The sequence below is a fragment of the Danio rerio genome, chromosome 10 (genome assembly GCF_052040795.2).
Source record: "Danio rerio strain M-AB ecotype USA chromosome 10, GRCz13ab, whole genome shotgun sequence".
NCBI lineage: Eukaryota > Metazoa > Chordata > Actinopteri > Cypriniformes > Danionidae > Danio > Danio rerio.
Window position 1 is genome coordinate 31586514 of NC_141030.1, and position 13575 is coordinate 31600088.

The 13575-nt window shown below is 34.6% G+C and overlaps 1 protein-coding gene and 1 long non-coding RNA gene across 4 annotated transcripts in view; one reads left to right on the forward strand and one right to left on the reverse strand.

Annotated features, from left to right (window-relative positions):
* The window catches only part of auts2a (activator of transcription and developmental regulator AUTS2 a), a 760542-nt gene that overhangs the window by 731840 nt on the left and 15127 nt on the right, over nucleotides 1-13575 (reverse strand). The window lies entirely within an intron of this gene.
* On the forward strand, nucleotides 1709-3203 carry LOC147842110 (uncharacterized). The gene is made up of 3 exons (XR_015500603.1): nucleotides 1709-1906; nucleotides 2094-2160; nucleotides 2289-3203. It is a non-coding gene; the product is annotated as an uncharacterized LOC147842110 (long non-coding RNA).

Below are 13575 nucleotides of genomic sequence, written 5' to 3' on the forward strand. Positions count from 1 at the left end.
AAAATCTGCCACATTACATAACTATGTACTGTTTATAACTATGACCTTGTTGTCATTTACTCACCTTCAATTTAATTTATTTATTAATTTTCCTTCAGCTTAGTCTCTGATTTATCAGGGGTCACCACAGCGGAATGAACCGCCAACTATTCCAGCATATATTTTACGCAGCGGATGCCCTTCCAGCTGCAACCCAGTACAGAGAAACAACCATACAATTTCATATTCACACATGCACTCATACAGTAAAGCCAATTTAGTTCATCCAATTCACTTATAGCACATGCATTGTGGGGAAAACCTGAACACCTGGAGGAAACCATGCCAACATGGAGAGAACATACCAAGTCCGCACAAAAATACCAACTGGCCCAGCAAGGACTTTAATGACCTTCTTGCTTGAGGTGACAGTGCTAACTACAGAGTCACAGTGCTGCCCTGCCACCAATTTGAAACCTAAAAATATGATTGCATGCTTTAAATATTTGTTATCAAATACTACACTGACATTCAATAAACAGACATTTTTCAAAATATTTTCGGTTTGGAGCAACACCTGTGTGAGTGACGATCATTTTTTGAGTGTGTAAATGAATAAATGATGGAGTTATTGTATATTACAGTAGATTTTAGGATGCAGCTGTATTTTCATTGGCAGTAAGTGAATGCTTGGAGCACAGGACAAATGTAATATTAAAAAAAAAAATCTTGTAATTAGGGCTGTCAAGATTGCAATTTTAATGTCATTGGAGCATATGAAACACTGCTCAAGTAAACATGTCATATCTACACATGCACTGGAATAAATAATGAATTATAATACTGCAGTGTAAATATTATGCACTTACATACCAAGAGTCTGGGGGTATTATTAATTACTCCAGGTTTGTTATGGTTTTGTTTTCCATTTACTGTTAATTTTCAATATAGAAAGTTGCAAATATCTCAGGGTCTCAATTAGTGACTAAAAAATTCATGGACACTGGTGGAGTTTGATTTGCTAAAAAAAAAAAAAAAAACAGTGTCGAAACGTGCCTATACCCTCAGTACGTTACTGCATAAACAAAAGCTAACAATAGCATTTTGAGGCTCTCCATTCTAGTCAACTGAGGAGTCACTAAAAATAGCACCATTGTTGGCATTGTGCTGTGATAAAATCCATCAGATATTACTTCTAAAATGTTACTAAGTGGATTATTTTATGCGTTACATGCTTAACATTTTCCTTTGTTGCTTCGGGTACCATCTGCTATTACATCCACTGTTGATGATATTTAGTGAATGATATTTAGAAGTTTATAGTAAACAGTGTAGAATCTGAATTTTGTGATAACCTGTGTGTAAAATGTGTGTAAAATCAATTCTGTATTATATTGGGGGTTTTTTATTACTTGTTTTGCTTGAATAATTTCAGCTATGTGTAACCCCCATAAAATAATGAATGGGAGTAGATAAAACAGATAAGATAGATAAAATAGATAAGACAAATAAAAACAGATAAAATAATAAATAAATATACACCTCATCATCATTATTAAAGTGTTAAAGTGTTGATGCTAAAATAAGTATTAAAATAAAATGTATAAAAAAATGTTAAAACATGTATATGTGAGTTATAATTCTCTGATTGGGTGTCAGGCTGTCAGCAGTCTTAAGTCAGCAAATGAGAGCGCTGGATGCTCATCTCCGCCCCCTTGTGGTTGCGGATATTACTAAAGCATCGGAAGAGACACACAGCGTGACAGAAAGGAAAACCGAGTGATTATAAAGTAAATATAGCGAAAAATACATAAGTTAAAACTTTTAAAACCAATATAATGTTAAAAATATAAGTCTATAGCACGAGGATGGTGAGGGATTGAGTAGATATATGCTGATTTGAGCGCGATGGATGCATTTTGACTCGGTGAGTTCATCATTAGCTTATTGCTAAAATAATAGAAACATATTGAGTGACAACATGTTGAATGTGATAATATTTTATTAGTTTCATGTTTAAGAAGTGATAGAAAGTTGTATTTTTCTGTTTAATGGAAGAATTATCCATTATCACAAGGTTATAAAACCGCATGGTGTTTTATTATTTACTACAGCTCACAGACATCACTGTGGTCACATGTACCTGATAGGAATTAAAAAAAGAATACATTAGAAGAACAGGTAACTGAAATTAATGTTATTTGTTATGACAATATTTTTTGTATATGTTTTGATGCTATTTTGTTCTTTATGTATATATTTTTTATCATACTGTAATACTGAATATTTGCTCTGGTCTGTGAAAACAGGCCAGGTTTTTATCGTTGCTGGATTTTGGAATTCTTGCGATTCTCGGTTGATGGCGAGCCTCCCAAGTGCAGTTTCAGTGGACCTACAGGAAAGGACTGATTTCTAGGGAAAAAGGACACTTGCTTTTTCTACTATTTCCCTTCACTCAAGTAAGAGGATTTGATCCTTAAGACTGTTTCTCTTTTTTTTCCAAGAGGAGGACATTTTGTGAGTACCCAAAAGACAGTTGAAAGTAAATAATTCATTTATTTTATTTTGATTTTCCTGGATTTGAAACTTGATATATTTGGAAAAATTTTATTTGGTTACATGTAACAAAACAATTTGGAAATTGTTGATTCATTTGAACTCTCATCTATTTGTTTTAATTGTGAATTTAACCAAAATTACAACGTCATATAAAGGGTGCACCCGGGGTATATTTTTACTTAGTGTTTATATTATTGTTATTTCTTTTGTGTGTTTATATAATACAGAACAACGTTGTGCAACTTACCCTTTCGTCTCTGTGAGTTACTCAGCATCACCACTACCTCCTTTCCCGTTCTTAGTAATCTTCTGATTTTAATTGTTTGGTCCTTTAAGGTTTAATACCCGTTACATATGACTATATAATCATTTATAAATCTTAGTTATTCATTTAGTCATTCAATTACTTGATTATTTTTTATTATTTTGTTTATCATTTATTATATATTTGATTTCTTTATTTTACATATTTCCTATTACCTGTTCTGCTTTGAGTGCTTTTTCCATTGTTTGGTTTTATAGAGACGGTTTTTCATGAAATGATCCTCTCCACTGATATATGAGGACATGTCTGTAATTCAAGGTCTTGTGACCTGATGTATAACAACATTAGTTACACAAGCAACTAAGATTATTCAATAAACCCTGCTCTTTTATTATTATCACTTCTTCTCCTGCTTCTGTTCTTCTCTGGCTTCCTTCCACAATCAACTCCCATATTGATAGTAGACTGTTAATTCAGACTACTGGTTAACAGGTTTTGGGATTGAAAACTCTGCTGACTCGTTGTCCAGATACTTGGAGAAACTGACATTTCCTTACAAGATCTGGCCTTCGGGGCTAGATCTAATTTATCTGGCATGGAGAGTGTGATCTAACAACAGTAATACTCACTTGCTAAACAAAGCTTTTCTCAATAACTTGATTTATATGCACACAATTATATTGGAAAGCAAAAAGCTGTAACCTTTTTATTTTTTTATTTTTTTTACCAAATTCTGTGTATGTAACTATATTACTACTGTCCTAAAGATGGATTTGGAAAATATCTTTCTTTATATATTTATATAATTATATATAATTATTTCAGATTGAAAGATTACTGCAATTCACCTATGTAAATGCCATTTTTCTTTTTTAAGATTCAAAGTTTATTCTGACTAGCCAGACTGAATGATTACTGCAGTGCTGACATGTTGTCAAAACCTCCAGTTATATTTTTGTAGTGTTATTAATAAAAAAAAAGTCTTATAGTTCTGAATCTACTTTTTAAAGTATAAATTTTTACACATCTTTTACTACCAGTTCTTTTAGGTAATGAACAGATCTGTCATTCCCTTCTTAACCTGCTTTAATAATAGTAATAGTAATAATAATAATAATAACAGTAATAATAATAATATTTCTTACATTTTATATGGCGCTTTTCTGGGCACTCAAAACACTTTACACAATTAGGAGGCCATGATGGACAGAGGCCAGTGGGCAAATTTGACTAGGATGCCGAGGTAAAACCCCTACTCTTTTTCGAAGGACATCCTGGGATTTTTAACAACCACAGAGAGTCAGGACCTTAATATAACATCTCATCCGGAAGACGACACTCACTGAGTAGTATAGAGTCCCCGTCACTATACTGGGGCATTAGGACCCACAAAAAAACGCAGGTTGGGCGCCCCCTGCTGGCCTTACTAACACCACTTCCAGCAGCAACCTAGCTTTCACATGTGGTCTCCCAGCCTGATCTCACGAGAAAACGTAAGTATTTTACGTTTTGCCAGTTTAGTGGCTAATTCGTACGAGTTCAGTCGTACGAAATGGTACGATTTTTAAAAGGAGTCGTGGCACCTGACCCCACCCCTAACCCCAACCGTCATTGGGGGATAAGCAAATCGTATTAAATTGTACGAATTAGATCGTACAAATTCATACGAATTAGCCACTAAATGAAAAAGTTACGAATTGCCGTGAGATTGTGTTGGGTCTCCCATCTAGGTACTGATCGGGCGAAGCCCTGCTTAGCTTCAGTGGGTGACCATGTGAGAGTTGCAAAGAGATAGCTGCCGGCCCAGTGACTTTCATAATTGGGGGCAAAATACTATAAAAGTCAATAGGTGCCAGTTACCAGCATTCATCAAAGTATCTTTTGTGTTTAAATAGGTTTTGAATACTTGAAAGGTGAGTAAATGATGTCAGAATTAAATTTTTGGGTAAACTACCCCTTTAATGCTCATATGATGAGGGAAAGTTTACAAATAAACATTAATTTTCAAAGTGCTCTGATCAGATTTGATGACAAAGAAAAAAAAGCATGCTTTCATCGAACTGAATTCAACTTTAACTCATTACATTACTTTTGTGTACAGCAGAAGAAAAAGCCATTAAATTTGGAGTGACATTAGAGTAAGTAAATGATGACAGAATTGTCATTTTTTGGGTGAATCATCCCTTTACAAGAAACTGAATTCATTAACACATTACCAACAAAAACAATTATGAGAATTAAACATTTCACTAATTTGACAAGCCTAATTATAACATAACAGAACTCAATTACAACACCATAGCAAATCAGCTACTACAAAGCAAACTAAACTCACACACAAAACATTATGGCAAGAAAAAGCCTATATTGGTGTGCAGGGACCTAGTTCATTCATCCCCAGGGAGCTTTTCCAAACAACAACTAGGCAACATCAAGAAAACACAATCTCCTGGAGTAGCATGGCAAAGATCAGTCTTCCTGACAGCAGCGAAAAGACAAGCTCTGACCCCATCATACACAGAAAAAAAAAAACTGCTGGAACTAACCCGCTGTAAAAGCCACCATCAGCCAAACATCTATGAGCATCAGGAGGTCATGGTCTGAACACAGCACTTTCATCAATACTGAATCACAGATCATCCCTGCGTCCATGACAGCAGCTAAAACGCCTTTTAATGGTCAGATGGACGGATATCTATCACACACAGAGCATGACGGCCTTCAATTAGAGCTATTACAAGGCGGCAGGGATCAATATGGTGTGTGCCATGAAGGACGAGGACAGGGGAAGGATGAATCTGGTTGTCCACAAAGGGTACAGTTGTATAGGAGGTCTTCAGGAAAGCCTATGGAGTCAATATTGGAATCTTACAAGGTCAAAAAAAAATCTATAATTTCCATTTTTATTGAAATATTAAGCAGATTCTTCTGTCTAAATAGATCAGAAATGGGATTTAATGATGTTTTTATCAGTACTCAAAATTTAAGGTGCACTTTTTGGGAAAAAGCTAAAGTGCTGTAGAAATATTTTTGGTTACCTGCGAATTCAGATCAATCAAAAGCGTATGCCTTAGTGTTATTATTAAATATCACACTACCCTTATGTAAACTGTAAAATATGCTGGGTTCTACACAATCAATTTGTATTAGGACAACACTCATGAATTAAGTTAACTTAATAGTTTGTACAAATTTAAATGGATTGAACATAAAAAATTAAGTTGTCCCATAAAGAATGGTTTTCTTTCAGTTGTGTTGTCATTGTGCTGTTTAGTTTAAACAATCAGCAAATGTTGTTATATGTATATGGGCGGTGCAGAGGCACAGTGGGGTAGCGCCGTCACCCCACAGCAAGAAGGTCGCTGGTTCGAGCCTAGGCTGGGTCAATTGGCATTTCTGCATGGAGTTTACATGTTCTCCCCATGTATTCACGTGAGTTTACTCCGGTTTCTCCCACAAGTCGAAAGTCACACACAGGCAACTGACCCAGCTGGGGCTTAAACCAGCGACTTTCTTGCTGTGAGGCGATCGTCCTACCCACAATGCCATTGTGACGCCCAATAAAATTTATAAAAACAACAAAAAAAGATAAATAATAAATAAAAATAATAATAATAAAATAAACACAAATAAATACTATTTAAAATAATGGTAATAATAATAATAATAATAATAATAATATAAACATAAGAATATAAACATAAGAAATGCTTTTGCTTTAGGTTTGTCTATTGGCTGACAAATATTTGGATCACAATTTTCATTTTAAATGTTAAACTACAATAGTTTATACAATTTAAAGTCATGTTTTCTAATAAATTAACAAATTACCCACGGCAACTTTAATGTAATATATTTTGGTGTATTTACCTTCGGCATACAGCTCTCAATTAAAAAGTTTGGACACCCCTTCTCTATAGTGTCCTTATTTATATGTATACATATCTTTGGATAAAAGCATCTGCCAAATAATTTATTGCAAATGTTAATGTAATAAAATAATCATGTTAATGTACTTTCATAAGAGTGACTCTTACCTCAAGTTATAAAACAACCATAATAACAACACATTTTTACAAAATAATTATCATCCATTTAATTACATATAGATTTTTTCCAAAAATTGTCACCATTTACTCACAAACATCATCTTTAAGGATTGGCATGTAGTGAAGGCATGAATTCAACCAGCAAAATGCAACATTTATGACAAACGGCCATAGCGAATCAGCTAAAATCATTGCCTTTTCTTTAGCCAATTTGTGTGACTTCTCTAAACCTGTCGCTAAGAAACAAGAGAAGAAAGAAAATAGCCTCGTTTAGCAATAAAGCCAATCTCCTCCCTGGCTGCTAAATTAGCTTTGGGTGAAATAGAGCCAGAGCTATTAATCTTGTGCAGAATTAATCATTTCCGATGAGTAATTTGCACGCTGCACCCCGTCTGCAGGCTAATAGAAAGCAGGGCGGGGAATTAGAACAGACAGATGAATATTAGATCACGCCTCTAATGTGCATCCCATTTGGATAAAGCACAGACAAGGTGGCCGTTGGTTTACGTCTTTAAAACAAACAAAGACAAGCTTAAGGGAATTAACTTTAAATATACAATGGATATGAACGATGCATTCGCTAAGATCTTTCAGAGAGCCCCAAGGGACAAACTCACACTGTTAACACAGCTGATTTTCAGACACTTGGAAAGAACACCCAGTGGGTCTAATGAAGTATAAGGTAAAATAAAAGACAAATGGATAGTGCTTCTGTATATAAAGCAAGCAGAAACGCACAGGCAATGGAAATTATGTGCATAATCCATTATAGCTGTCATTCATAGCCTCCAAACTCCCAAATGAGAATCATGCTAACCCAGATTAGTTAAGTCTCTGTAGTCTTTTAACCATTTAAGCATGTAACTAGGCCCAATTCACACAAACAAAGCACCTACAAACTACAATTTAGAAGTTCATCTTAGAATTCTCTGAGTATGCATTTTAATTAGTGATTATAAATGTGAGCTAATATAATGTAGATTGCATAATACAGAAGATGAAAAGGGCTTACACATTGATGCAATTCTTTGCTATCAAACCTTTAATAACTGTACTGGTTTCAAACAAAATTTACCCATTAATAAGATCAACCCACTTGGCACTCACATTGGTTGTGACAATGTTGATTATTTTTATTTTTATATATATATATATAACTTTCTTTATTGTTTTTTGATTTTATAACACAATAACTTACATCTTTGGACTAACAAACACAAACATTCACACCACAATTGACAATAAAGCATGTTATATACAAACAATCCATATATAAATATAATAATAACAGATTAATCCAAAAAAATAATAATAATACCAAAAATAATAATAAAAAAATAAAAAATAATTTGAATTGAAATTACAAAAAGGAAACAAATAATAAATACAATATTAAATAATAAATAAGAGTAAAGAAAGTTAAAATAAAATAATAATACTCTTCTGTTTTTAAACTAAATTGGTCTAATCCTCTTCAATTTGACTATTTCCTGTCGAATTTATGTCTTTAAAGTAAGCCATGAAAGGTTGCCAGATTTTATAGAATTTGTCTTCTTTCTTTTATAGGGAGAATCCGATTTTCTCTAGTTCCATATGTTTCATTACATCTCTCATATGATGTGTAAATGTAGGAGCGGCTTTCTGTTTTCAGTGTAATAATATTAATCTTTGTGCTAGTAAACAGACAAATGGAACTATATTTTGTTCAGTACTGTTTTTAGCTATCTCGAAATCAGTAATGCCTAAAACTGCTATACGGGGATCTGGATCTATCGGCCTTTGACCTATTTTTTGAGAATGTTAAAAATATATTTTCCCAGTACGATGATAATTTTGGGCAGCTCCAAAACATATGAGTAAGTGACGCCGGTTCTAGCCCACACCGATTACATGCAGGGTCCACTTCTGGGAATATTTTATTAAGTTTTTGTTTGAACCAATGTAAATGATGTATTACTTTAAATTGTATGAGGCCATGTCTTGGGCATACCGATGATCTGTGGATTTGTTCAAGGGCTGACAATGTTGATTCTTGCTTGTTGAGTCTGATGTTACGCATGACCATTTTTCGGTCAGATGTAAAAGCAAATGGCAAACAATAATAATATAGACTCAAAGTGGGCTGTTCTTCTGCCAAAATCTTAATCATAACATTTATATTAATATTTTTAATGAACTGTGATTCATTATGTAGACTCATTCAGCAGCTGACTACTGACTCAAAAAACTTAATTTGTTGTTAAATTTACTCAAGCAGTCCAAGATATAATTATTATTTTCATCAGTAGAATATTAAAGAACTTTTGATCTGAAACTGTGGTCTTTGGGTAATTCATTAAATGCAAGTCAACAGCTAACCACACGATGAAATCTAAGAAATAAGCTCTTATCACCATGGTTCATAGTTTGCAAGTTGGTTAAAACTAAAGCTAGTGACATGGATTTAAAAGTATTGGTATTACATTCACTTGAATAGAATAAAATCTGCATGTATGTACATCCATAATTAGTCTATTATTGGCACCATTTTGAATGTATGTGCATAAGTGTGTAAGGTATTATGATTCAAGAGGAAACCCACATTGAACTAACATTAAATCATGGAAAATGACTGTAACCAAAAAAAGTTATGCTCTGACAGTATGTTCACAACAGCAGTACTTCAGAAAATTATGTTGTGTAGAAAGCTGCTGTCCGAATGAATCTGAATGAATGAATTCCTCTGATGTTAATTTCAGCAACACTGTACTGCATTTTCACCGCTGTATGAAAAACACCCTTGGTAAAGAAACTCAAAATAAACACAGCAAATTATGTGAAATTACATTAAGAGCGTTTACTTTACCTTGTAGAAAAATCAACCAATGGATGGCCTAAATAGTGGTCTCTCTGCATTGTACAATAGTTTAAGAAATTATTAACACAAGAAAAAAATGAATAAATTAGACCCTCAAAGATATACAATGTCACTAGCTGGGTTTCCATCACCCTGTGTTATTGTGCATTTTGAAGCATCACATGGGAAACCATTGACGAAACCGGCAATTTTTAATAATTCATCCATCCATCCCTCATCTGTTCACATCGGCATATCTGGGGCCGGGTCGCAGGGGCAGCAGTCACAGGGAAGGACCCCAGACTTCCCTCTCCCCAGACATTTCCGCTAGCTCCTCTGGTATGATCCCAACTTCCCAAGGCATTCCCAGCCAAGCATAGTCTCTCCAGCGTGTGGGTCTTCCCCTAGCTCTCCTCCCAGTAGGACAAGCCTGGAACACCTCCCTAGGTAAGCAAATGCCTAAACTACCTCAACTGGGTTTTCTCAATGTGAAAGAGTAGCGGCTTTACTCTGAGTTCCTCCTCGGTGACAGAGTTCACAGTCAAATTTCTAATTTAAATCGCTTAACTCGCACAATGTTTTAAGGTTTGCTTGAGGTGGTTTTAGACTTGGTGAAAAAGGGTTATTAATGGGAGATGGAATTGCCTGTGCCAAATAAAGTCTGATATTGTTAACTTTATGTAATGTAATGTGTATTTATATAGCGTATTTATTGTGTATGGCCGTATATCCAAAGCGCTTTACAATCATGAGGGGGGGTCTCTCCAAACCACCCCTAGTGTGCAGCATTCACTTGGATGATGTGACGGCAGCCACAAGACACCGGCGCCAGTTATCGGAGAAATACAGAAACAATGATAGAAACAATTCTGTGGATGGGGATGATTGGTAGGCTCTAATAGGTAGGGGCAGATGGAGGGAATTTGGCCAGGACACTGAGGTTACACCCCTTCTCTTTACACGAAGTGCCATGAGATTTTTAATGACCACAGAGAGTCAGGACCTCAGTTTAATGTCTCATCCGAAAGATGGCTCTCACTGACAGTATAGTGTCCCCTTCACTTTACTGGGGCATTAGGACTCACACAGACTGCAGGTTGAGCACACACTGCTAGCCTCACAAACACCACTTCCAACAGTAACAATTTTCCATGTGGTCACCTATCCAGGTATTGACCAGGCTACATCTACATGTTACACCCACGTGACTCCATTATGCTTGCTTTGATTACTGTTGGTTACTGGGTTACCAATACTAATATCAGCCATTCTATAAACTGAAATAATATAATGAAAATATAATTTAACTTTTTTTAACAAGCTTTTAAAGGTTCACTTCAAGTTGTGATGAAAACCCAGCTACTGATGCAAATAAACTCGCAACCAACCAAACAAACAAACCTCTTCAGCCAAACCCTCTCTAATCACTATGTTTTCAGTCCTGCCAAATTTGGTGTATGGTAAGGATAAACCAACATCAAGAAGCAAGATCTTTAAATGATTTGGTAGAAAAGCCAAATTAAAAGAGAAATAAAAACTCTTTCATTTAAAACAGCAAAGCCACATTTCCCCAGCACTATAAACACAGACACAGTGGCTCTAAATGAAGCAAAAAATGTTTCTCTGTAATAAAACATCACAAGAAATGTTGGTCTCCTGTGATTTCAGCGAGCCCACAGTTACTCTAATTATAGCAGAGAACAGAAGTTTTACCAGCATGGTCAACGGTTTTGTTTTCACTTTTGCACTGACTGGAACATGATGCCACATTTAATTAGCGGACAAGATTGAAACCTTTATCTGTCATACACATCTTTGATTAGTACAAAATCAGACGGGCCATTACACACTGTGACTGTGAACATCATTAAAAGATGACAACCATACCTATATAAACAATCATATAATGGTCAGCAATGTACTGGGAAATCAAGTGAAAAATTCATTCTCTCAAGGTGGTGTTAGACGTTTAGCTATGCTGAAATGAGAGCAATCATATAGTACTTTAGGAGTAAACAGTACAGCAATAAAGATAATGAACACTACAGACTTCACATTATAACTACGTAGTGTACATTCATAGCCTGTAATTGTATTACATTGGGATGTTATGTAATTTCAGCATTAACATGCGCATAGTGGATTTTCAGCCGAATTGCTTAATGTTTTATGACAAATACAATGTTGTGTCATTTTAATTCCATCCAAATCTCATCTCTGCAGTGGAGCTGCTATTTGGCACCCGAATAATGATTACTTTTATTAGTATATTAGGTTCACTGAACTATCAAAACGTACCTCTATTGGTAGTGCAGCAGTCATTCTCAGATCAGCATATCGTCTCTGTATCAATATAATCTCACCCATCCGGACATGATATGCACAATATTCATGAAGCTCATTAATTCAGTTTCATTGTTTTTCCTGTGTTTTCATGTGCAATCAAACCTGTTATTATGCTAATTCAGCTAATTAAACATTTTGCCAAAACGCAACAGTGTTTTCCCACAGTTAATTGCATACAAGAGGAAAAATATGTATAAACCAAGCTTTCAAATGATCACAGAAATGCAATCCTAACATCACTAATATCAAAAACAATACGGCCAAGTAAGACTAATATCACCATTTGCATTGTCCAATAATGATTTTTGAAAGAGCGCTTAAGATTTGAGAAGGGGTTTTAAAATCAAATTTAAAACTGATAGTTTCACCGTAAGACACTTATTTTTCAGCAGGGTTTTGTGAATAGCAGTAAAGGAACCCAAATATGAATTTTGGATATTTTGCCTTGATCACTTGCATCAGAAAAATTAAAAGTTTCTCGTTGACTAAAACCTAAATTCAAGCCTGCGTTGTGCTGATAGAAAATCTAATTTATTAATTTTATAAATATACATTTTGTATTGGTAAACATTTTAATTGAAACTAACTTACATTTACTTAAAATACCCTTTAACTAAAAACAAAATGCTTTTTATTGGCAATTAATTTATATGAAAACAGCATTTTGAAATTTAAATGAGTTTAAAAACCATAAAGTTACTGTGTGTGTGTGTAAACTACACAAACTTGTGTGAAAACACATGATGATGTTTTGTTTATCTGAGTAACATGCTCAGTCTATAGCATGTGCAATCAAAACAACAATGGCAGACTACAGGGGTCCATTCTTCATACTTTGCTTAAATGATTTAAGATAATTTAGCAGATCCCGGGTCTTTCAATCTTGATAACTGATCTCTGGCTAATTTGGTTCTTCAAACAAGTTTGCGAATTAGATTAAAATGTCTGGATAAACTGATCTGAGATCGCTGTGTGTGTTGTGTAGGACAGGTCTATCGATCCTCGAAATCATGATCAGCAATGCAATGATTGGCTGACGGCACAGCAGCGTAATGACATCATCTGATTAATTTTCAATTATCCATGTGAGCAAAATTACATAAAATTCGTAGTGAATGGTTTGTAAAATATAATACGCAGTAATTATACACATTTGTTGTGGGCTGCAGGCTTTGCACTTTCATGTGACGAGGGTATTTAGCAGTTTATTTAGTTTTACATTTAGAGCAGATTTTCTTTATTTTAGTAGGCTTATTCAAGTTTCTTAATAAATGGCTGTCCAAATTAATTTTGCATCAAAAAAGCCTTTTTATATTGGTAAAAGTGTCAGCAACTTTTTGCGAAGCATCAAATCAACGACATATTATCTGTCCAAGCGTGTGCATGACTGCATAAATTTTTATTTTCTTAAAAAAATGTAAATATTGGCCATGTTCATTACCATACACAAATTGTACTAAAGTTGGGTTGGTACCTTAAAATAGTGTGCATTCATACCTAAAAAGTCCATTTTAATTAATGTTCTCTTTGAACACCTTGGG